Genomic DNA, 10,314 nt, shown 5'->3' with positions numbered 1-10,314 from the left:
ACTTTGACTCCTACTCCAGCTCACTTCTGTTACATGTGACTTTGTGTGCTATTTGAAACCAACATATTTTCCTGCGCTTGCTTAATAAACATTAAATTTTACAGACAGATTAGAAAGTGAAAAAGAAAGAAACTTGAAATTCTATATTTGGAAACTGAAGGAAGCAGGCACGTTTTGGAAAGTAATGAATCTACAACTCTTTGTCCAAATACTGTATTTAAACTCCTGCTTTCTAAATGTTGCCCTTTGTTTTTTCTAGGTCTTGAAATTAAAAAAAAATCATCACACTTCTAAGGTTGGTTTTTTGTTTTTTTTTTAATTTAATGTTCATCTAGTTATTGACAGTATTGTGAGTTTAGAATTTACATACTTAAAATGCCATCTTGAATCAATAACAACAGTGTTATATGCAATACGTACATTTCATATATATTTTTTCCTTATATTTAAATATACACTTCTGGCTTTTGTAGCTAAAAAGCTTGTTAATTTAAAAATGGCAAGTAACTACTGCTTGAAATTTCCTCCTACACTTTCATACACAAATACATACCTGAAGTAAGAAAAATCTGAGAAATTTAAATCTAAAAACAGTATAGTGTCATTATAAGTAGCCTGGGTATTTGTACAGAGAACTATAGGATGCAAAATACAACCAGCACAGAATCTAGAATTAAAAGTAATCATGGTGATTTAACAGGAGACAGGAGTGTGAGATGAGCTAAGGCAACACGTTAAAGGGAAGTTAATAGCATGTTACTGTAAATAGCATGTTAATTAAAATTAACTCTTTTGCATTCATTCTTATGAATGTATTAAAATTCAGTAGATTTGGTGTATTACAGCATAATGTTTCCAAAGTTTCATGAAATAACTGTTCTGCTCTTCTTTGCTTTTCTGCCTCTTTTTTCTCTCTTTGTGGTGGTACTCTTCATTTCTCTTCTTTGCTTAAACATTGTTCCTGTCTGTGAGGGCTCTGTTTTTGTCATGTTATTCTTTTTTTCTTAGGGATATAAATTTAGCAGAAAATGCTAATCTGACCATGAAATAATTGAAACTGGGTTTATTGCATTTAATTGACTACTTGAACCACCAGACTGCTTTATCTTCTAAGGGACATCTGTATTATATGAGTTTTCTTCTACATTCTGTTCTGAGTAAAGAACCAACAGAAAATTAGCTGAACAGAATGTTTTCATTTCAGTACAACAGCACTTCCCCAAATGGGAAAAAAAAAAAAAAAAAAAAAGAAAATGGTAAAATTCCTAAACACTTCTTCCAGATAAAGAAACCACACCAACAGGCTGTCAAGTCCAACTGTTTGGTGGACTTATGTATGTTTCATACTGGAGGCTAATACCAAAACACAGCACCTGTGTGACTAAGATATTTCAAGCAGTTGCTTATCATGCTGGTTCTTTCTTCTGAGATAAAACTGCACTCAACTGCACCACGAGCTTTAGTAGGGGTAACTGCCAGCAAAGTCAATAGGTGATAATGCTTCAATTGCCAGTTTTCCAGTCAGGGAACAACTTCATATCTTCTGCTCCTCTTCTCCAACATTATTTCAGTTGCTGCAAACAAGTGATTCTGCCTTTTCTATGCAAAAGATATCAGGATGCTTTTGTAACAAACCAGAGAAATTACGTAAACTCTAGGATGAACCATTTGTGGCTTCAATGCTGTTTAAGGCAGTGAAGACGTGTTACACAACGTCCAGATCTGACCCAAAATCTCAAGGCAGATGCTGTTAACACCTTCAGGCTGATGTATTTTCTTACTAACCACTATTTTAAAAGCAAGCAGTGAAAATTGCTGTTTGATTAAAGAAGAGATTGGCTCTCAAACCCTGATTAAATGATTTTTTCTCTGTACTTTTTTGCTTCATGTTCGTTATTAAATTTCCATTTTTTTTTTATTGCTCCTAAGAAATTAATACAGAAAGTGGGTATTTCTTATTAGTGGCAACTATCTTCCAGAGTGGTAAACCAGAAAAGCCCTGGGTTTTGGGTTACCCTTGCTTTGTTTACATATCTCCTTCAAACCAGAGGATGAATTATTCTGAGATATTCACTAGACAGACCAGCAATTGGCCAAAATCCAGCTTTTACTGGGCTGATGTGCACACAGCAGAGAAGCACAGATGACTAAGGTGCTGTCCCTGCTAATTTGCTTCAGCTGCCTAAGCCATTGCAATTTGGACTGATTTTAGATGCATGGATGAAAGTGGTACAATTCATGTTTTCAGTGATGAGTAAGTTCATTTCAGTTGAACTACGTGATGAATACTTATGTGTTACTGGTAGTTCTGACTGAAAAAGAAAAAGGTAGTGATCACTTCAAACATAATTGAATGTAGTCCCATTTATATTTCTTTCAGTTGATTAACCCAACAGATGTTACTGTTTATGTACAAAATTCAGTTCTGACTAGGGAAATACAGAAAAATAGCTTTCTAAACTCTTTTCTGCAGTTAAATATTCTTCTGTTAAATGTATAATCCATTACAAAAAACCTAGTGAAGCATGCAAAATGTCTCATAAATCAACTTCAAAGCAGCTTTATTTCACTGTTTCAGGTTATTAAAGCGTGGATTAGCAGAAAATCTAGTATCACAAGCAATCTGAATTTTAAGCTGAATGATTTATGATGTGAAGATAATACTGATATAACATTATGAATGTTGTACTGCATCTGAGAAGCAGGAGCATCAGTTATGAAGATACAGAGTAAGTACTGAGGTTGTTCCCTCTCTTTGAATTACATATTTTGCATTTCTGTAGTAGTTAAATCATAAGAGGTTAAAAGAGCTTCACTAACATTATGTTTCAGCAAAGTTAAAGGGAAGGGAATAATACTGGTGTGTTCATCCAGGCCATGTGACAAAGTCAATCAAGAACCACATAAAACCAGATATCCACTAGTTTTTTCATACATAATGAAATGTTATATTAAATATTCTATTAGCATTTGTGAAAAAATGCTATGAACCCTAATCAGAGTGTCTGGATTCTTCAGTAAAATCTGTGATTGTGCTTCAGTGCTTAACCTCCATAACTAGCAAAGAAACTGCCAGGAAAATTCTCAAGGATTATTCACCTGAGTAGTGCACCTAGATTCAAATGCACAGCACTGTGAAGACTTCCACACACTTCAGATATTGTTGAAACACTTTGTTAAATTAGTCTCAAGTCACAGGAAACCCTACATGTTAGTAGTAGCCTATTAAAAGTACTACGTACAACAGCAGTGTTCAATATGTTTTTAAGGTGGACTGCTTCTCTTCCCTACAGTGCAGCACTGCTATAAGGATATGTAAGGATATGATGCTATGAGAAAGATTAGAATAGAAATTCAAAACTATTTCTTAGATTTACAGTAGCTTGTAAGTTATGTACGTCTAACATACATCTGAATAATTATATCTTGCATTATACCTGGACAGTTGTTCAGAGTTTTCTGTTAAACCAGATGAACATGATGTGCCACACAGATTTAGCTCTATTTTGCAGATGGATAAAATCATAAGTTCCCTGAGGCAACAGGCTGGATTGCAAGAAATATAATCTACATTTTAATAATGAACAGGAAATACTTTACATACGAGTATACAGTAGTTTCAATTTTGTCAGTGCAGAATTTTAGTCCACTCAGGACAAATACCTGGATATCTAACTGAAAACAATCCTAGATCTGAAAACGTTTTCACTACAGAAATTGGATAATTATTTAAGGGATGTTGTGATTTTCTGTAAAAAAAATAAATAAAAAAAAAAGAGTACAGAGTAAAGAACAGAAGTTTTACATGACAGATGTGGCTGTAACGATGTGCACTCAAAAGTTAAGCAGAAACATCCCTTATCTTTCAAGACTTCTGCTCAGTCCAGATTCAACAGAACTGCTGTAGAACAAGTGTTTAAAAAGCAAGAACTGAAGTTCTATGAGAAAGAATTGCAGATTCCCAACACTTTCTACAACTGAAGTCTTATCAGAAGGTATGTTCAACTGTGTATTCTGCTTCTTTGCTATGGTAATTTAGCCACATTCTTTCAGCCACAAACAGCAGTGATGCCACAGCAACACACCTTGCCACGAAGCAGGTAAGAAGTGGAGAAATCAAGTGGCTAACTGATGAGGTGGAGCCCAACTCACAGCTCTCCCACCAAGACAGTGTCAAGTAAATGGTTTCTTTTCTTGTTCTTCTGAATTCAGAGATCCACCCAGTGTTATAAATTGGTATTGAAGTTGCAGTGCCCTGTCACTGTGCCAAACACTTAAGGTGCCATTGTTTTTATCTCAGAAAAGGTTGTGGTTATGACTTGCTGCACTAACTGCCCACAATAAGTACATTCTTAGTTTGTGAAAGGAGTTTGCATATACTCTCTAGCATTGTCGTAACAATTTCCACGCTTTTCCACGTGGATCTGAGATACTTGAGTTTTTGGAAGTTTGGGACATTGCCATTGTGATTTGGGACATTGCCATGAGTGATTAGCTCATGGCTTCCAAGTTTTTTCCCACTTGTCATTTTTTTTTTTTATGACATAGGCACTGGATAATATGTATGCCAGAAGGAAAATGAATTGAATTCAAACAAGACCTTATCAGAATAAATCTAAAGTCAATAAAAAGTGAATATAGTTAAAATCCTTGGTTATTTTAGTAGATCATGTTTTCTTTACATATATTTTGCATTCTTCTGTCTTGAGATTTCAGTCAGCCTGCTTTAATGTTACTTTCTTGAGCTCCCCACCTGTGAGTCCATTAACCTATCTGGAATTTGATTTATATATTGAATTTCTCTTATGTTAGCTACTGATTTAGTTTTAAGCCGGAACTGACCCAGTCTTTGTGAACAAAGTACTTGTGTTAAAAAATAAATAACTTTTTTGTTTTTTTTCCCTAAAAATTCAAACACAAAAGATGTTTGTCAAAGGCTTTAGATTTCTTGCGATTTAAGAATTTGCATTACAGAGTCAGTACTATCACACAGATGAAACTTTTAAATAAATGCTTGCATCCAAGATCCTGAGTGCAACTAGTAATGAAAAGTTTTCTATACAACTAAAAGCCACTGGTTATGATGGTCGATGGTTCATATCTTAGGCACTCATGATGTACAAAATTAAAGTTTAGCCTATAGAAGCCACTCTCTTCCTTAATTAAAGCAAAAATATTTCTTTTTTGTGCACTCCCTCTGCAGTCAGCTAACGCTGAACTGAAACAACTGGTAAAGACATTTTTCTTTGCACGTTAACTATGAGAGAAGACCTTGGTGACGATTTTATACTGCGAAATAAATAAACAGGGCCTTGAAGCAGCTCAGGCACTTGACCTCTCCATAATCCACACATTATTTAATTGCAGGTTTGTTCTCCAGCTGCACTTGGACTGCTCCAAACAGCTGCTTCTAGGAGATCCCCCAGAGACTGGGTTAGTCCTAAGCACAAGGGTCACTCCTTGAGGCCAGGGTCTGGACCCATGCCCCCCTGTTTAGTAATGCAAAGTCAAATACTAGCCTTTATTTTAAGCCTTTGTGAATATCACCCCTATCTTGTGTTTTCTTGCAGTTTTAAAGATGCATTCTGCCAAGTGAAGGTTCCTGAGCTTTCCTGGAGACAGCACAAACAACAGGTGTTTAGAGCTAGACAAAGCATTTGAAATTCTTTAATTTTCCAGCATTTTCATCATTCAGAATAAGCTGAAGAATAACATTGAAGTTCTGTAAGTAAAGCTGAAAACATTGTCCTGGCACTAAGGGTCATGTCATGCTTCTCTACATATGGATTCGGTTTTCCAGAAATGCGATCCCAACACTTTTTAAAGCTACAAACTGAAAAACATCATACACAATCTATTTTGTATTATAACTTTTGTAACTAATTTATTTTTGCAAATTTGGCATCTTTAATGTGTTTAATAGTATAAATGTTGATGTGTTTAATAGTATGAATTACTGAGTGTAAGTATTCAGGCAGGCTGGTGGACCAGGTCTAATGGGATGCATTTTTCAGCTGTTAGGAAAAACCATTTAAAGAAAAAAGAAAAACAAAACAAAACAAACAAACAAAAAACAAATAAAACAGATGCTGCTGCTGCTTTTTATTATTATTATTATTGGAAAAAAAAAAACACCCAGATATTCTGATCCTTCTTTATCTCTTAATTCTTGCTATTTCTCACCTTGTCAAATCCTTCCTTTTAAAATGGAAAACCCAGCATATTTACAGATTATGGTTAAGTGAGAACAAATATTACTCCAGTTTTCAGCCAGCATTTCTCATTTGCTGTTCTACCCTTAACCCTACAGCACTGTGATGTGCCTCCTGCAATGGAGATGCACGTGAATGTTGTACTGTGCCAGAACAAGATACTAGGGCTTGTTTAGCTTGCAGAAGAGAAGGCTCTGGGAAGACTTCATTGCAGCCTTGCAATACTTGAAGGAGGGGACTGACTTTTTATGTGGTCTGACAAGGGGGGAGGGGATGAGGGTGCTGGCTTTAAACTGAAAGAGGGAGATATAGGTTAGATGTCAGGAGGAGATTCTTCACTCAGGTGTGGTGAGGCACTGGCACAGGTTGCCCAGAGAAGCTATGGATGCCACATCCCTGGAGATGTATGAGATCAGGTTGGATGGGGCTCTGGACAGCCTCATCTGCTGAGTGGCAACTTTACTCATGGTGGGGGTTTGGAACTGGGTGATCTTTAAGGTTCCTTCCAGCTTAAGCCACTGTATGAATCTATGTTCTCAGAGATGTTTCCCTACATAATGCAGTCATAATCCTTTTTGTGGGTGAGAGGCCTCATCTCCATCTGCTTTTCTTTCAAAACTGCCTTATTTTACAGGAACTGGACCCAGAAGATGAAAATGATGGCTGGCTTGGGCAGAGATACCAGTCACACCTCAGTTCCTTGTGTCAGTCTCAGGGCAGTGGCTGTATTGCACCTGACGTTCCCTTCTCCTCTCTTGCTGGTGTGACCCATGTGGTGGCTCATGCAGCAGTACAGAAAGGTGGTTTGCAAACAGTCCAAACCAAAGTTGCTGCACACCCAAAACAATGCACAGCCCGTTGTGAATTTCTAAGTGGATTTTATAGAGATAACCAAGTGCTGTAAGTACAGATACAGTCTTGTAATCATAAACACGTTCTTCTGATGGGTAGAGGCCATGTAGAGTCAATGTAGACACGCAGATACTGCTACTGTCACCAAGGAACTATTGGTTTGATTCTTTGATTCATTGACCCTTCACATTACACAGTGACTGAGGGACTCAGTTCATAAGCACACTGTTCAGGTGGTCTGTTAAGCCTCAGAAATGTAACAGCATTTACATTCAGGAGCTGTTGAAAGGAAGAGTTTTGATTTAAATAAACTGCCCCAAATTTGTGAAGTAGCTGTCCTTAAATGGCCAGATCTCTACCATGGTGTCAAGGCACCTAAGCCACTGCATCTACCCAAGCAACAGATGATTGATGATGTTATGATGAATTATTAGAAAGTTCTAATGAAATGTTTGTGATCTTGACAGTAAAAGAAGCCCTTCTAAAACCTGGCTGTGAACTGTGCCACTCCTCTGAGCCCAAACTTGAGTCTACACTGAGGTGACACACAGACAACTGAAAATCAACAGAAAGGAACCCAGAGACACTGTCCTCTGAAAGTTGAAAGTCACTGCATCACCGCGTGAACTATAAAGATACCCTTGAGTTGGCTTATCATTACAAGAATGACGTAGATGTTGCAAAATGTTGGGTGTGTTTCAGTGTTCCTCATCACTCTAATGAAGTTGTCACCATGTGTCCTATAGCATGTAATTTGTTATAACAAATAAAAGATCAGTTTGCAATCCCCACAGGGCAGCAATTGCTTGTCCAAGATTATCTGATGACAGTAAGCGGAACTGATCCAAGTCAATCCAATACATGTAAGTGTGAAGATCCAACTCTGCCCTCCACCTGGGACTGCATGCTCCTCAGAGCAGCTGCTACTTGAAAGCAAATGCAACATACTATACGGGGCATGGTAATCATACCCAAACTGTGAATTTTTAGAACAATATTATTTGACCACTTACTGAACTGATTTCAACTCATCTTACATACCTACTCCCTTAAAAGCCTATGCTATTCAAGGTATATTTGCATACCCATGGCTCTGACAAGACTCATTTGGATCATGTTATATAATAACCTCAGCTATTCAACATTTTTTTCCTCTTCCTTCTGAATATTATCAGAAAATGTGAGCTATCTCAGAACACGAAAATTGTTGGGCTGTGATGCTTCCCATGCATGAGGTGGCAAAAACCATTAAAAGAATATTAATTTACCAGCTATTATTTAAAGCAAATTGTCAATTACACTGTGGATCCTTTTTACCACATAAGGAATGAAATGTCTGATATTGTGCGGTCAAAACAGGCTAAAACTTGGCATTATGCTGGCTCATTGGGGTGAAACATGCACTGTTTTACCTATATGCCAGGCAATTTTGAAACCATCTAGGATTTGAGCATACACATTAAAAAAGAAGCAGCCAAAGCAGAGCAATCCAATAATTGGAGGCTGTGGAACTGCTCTGTAAACATTTAAAAAGTTAGGGTTTCTAGGTTAAAAAAAAAAAAAAAAAAATACAGTATTTTATTCTTATTATCATTGTTGGTTGTACTGTATTTGCAGTATTAATAAATGTAGAGTTATTGCTGTAACCATACTAATCCCAGCCTTGCAAATGGGATTCATGTAGTAAACAGAGGTGGAAAGAGAGGTGAAATCCAAAAATTGATGCTGCTGGACACCTAATTCTACAGGCAAGGACAGACGGTTAGACAGCATAGTCTTCATTAGAAGAGCCGTGATACCTGTGTCTTGTCTGTAGCACACTAAAGGTCTCTCAGAATAGTGAGAGAATAAAATCTCAAAGAGGGAAAGGTGGCAGCAGGCTCCCTGCACCTACAAGTTTGACAAGGGCACAGCAGTGTCACAGGACAAGCAAGATGAACAGGGATATGTTGAGACCACAGGGCTGCAGACTCCGAATCATGAAGAACACAATGGCACAGCTGCTGTGACAAAGTCTCCTCCTGCACAGATGCTACTCTGCCATATCAGTCCCTTTACAAAAGCTGATTATATCTGCTGTAAATGTTTATACTTTTAAGTTTGTACTGATAGAGAACTGAACCTCTGTCACTCTGTGCTGCCTCCCATAGCTGTAGAAATAACCCACTTCTGCCTGACCTAAATCTGCAAAATAGGCCGTGTTTATTCTGTGACACCAGGGATAGAGTGACTTAGTTGAAAAGCATCTTGTTATAATACAGGAAAAGCGGGGTGATACATTCTGCAGGTTTTGCACTTGAAAATTACTACTTTTATAATATGTGGAAGTTATATAAAGTGAAAAGGCAAGTCCTTTATTCCCAAGTTAAAGATATGCATTCTCAGTCACCCAGAAATACAGTTCTGAAGGGCAAGTAAAGAAGAAAACTTTCTTTCCCAGTCAGAAGGAAGAGTTACTTGTTTTTATCCACTCCGTTGCCATGACCAGTACAAACAAACGAATGTCTTATAACTCACCATTCCCTCCATCCAAGTAAAAAACTTATAGATTAGGCTCCTGTTACCATTGTAACAGCTAACTTATGATTTGTGTCTGAGACCAGTTTTGTCATCCTTTGCTCTGAATATATGCTGTAGGAAATACGACTTTAAAAATGTTCATATTGAGAAATGCTAGGAACTGATAAAAAATGCAGAACACCTCACTGTATTGCTTCTCACTATTTCCATTGTGCTTTTAACAAAGATACTGGATGTTTATATAATGAAAATGTTGCAGCACAGTCTTGCCTGCCTCATAAAAAGAGAAGTCTCGTATGAGACTTTGTGTGCGGTTTAGTTTTTTCACTTCTTTCTCTATCCTTAATTCTGAAGAATTAAGGAATGCTATTCATCCCTGTGCAGGGCAAAAAATTCTTTACGTATTCACTAAGGTCTTCAGTGTTAACTCAGACATAATAAGTTCAAGTACAATACAAACTCAACTGAAGTTGTCTTTGCCTTAAAGATGGCATGAGTTCTACAGTTCAGTTTCTCACCTGCTTGCTTCTCAGCATGTCATTCATTTCTTTGAGTCCTTTCAGAGAGGCTTATTTAGAGTCTCAAATGCCAATGAGTTCCTCAGTTGTTGACCTCATGATAAAGAAATGGGCATTATGCTCTCTAGAGGCAATTGGAATTCTTTTTAAAACATATCACTGGAAGAAGTTAACTGCTACTTGAGTACATGTGTTCCATTTAAAGTTATCTA

At 37.1% G+C, this 10,314-nt stretch overlaps 1 long non-coding RNA gene across 1 annotated transcript; it reads left to right on the top strand.

Moving 5' to 3' along the window:
- The first annotated feature begins 257 nt into the window (after positions 1-257).
- On the top strand, positions 258-8,028 carry LOC122159009. The gene is made up of 5 exons (XR_006168371.1): positions 258-295; positions 2,579-2,729; positions 5,571-5,724; positions 6,847-7,112; positions 7,532-8,028. It is a non-coding gene; the product is annotated as an uncharacterized LOC122159009 (long non-coding RNA).
- Positions 8,029-10,314: the final 2,286 nt, after the last annotated feature.

This window comes from Centrocercus urophasianus, unplaced genomic scaffold, assembly GCF_019232065.1.
Source record: "Centrocercus urophasianus isolate 14NV4802_14NV808 unplaced genomic scaffold, USGS_Curo_1.0 seq_15, whole genome shotgun sequence".
NCBI classification, from domain to species: domain Eukaryota; kingdom Metazoa; phylum Chordata; class Aves; order Galliformes; family Phasianidae; genus Centrocercus; species Centrocercus urophasianus.
The sequence above is the reverse complement of the archived record's forward strand: the minus strand, read 5'-3'. Positions and strand labels throughout refer to the sequence as shown.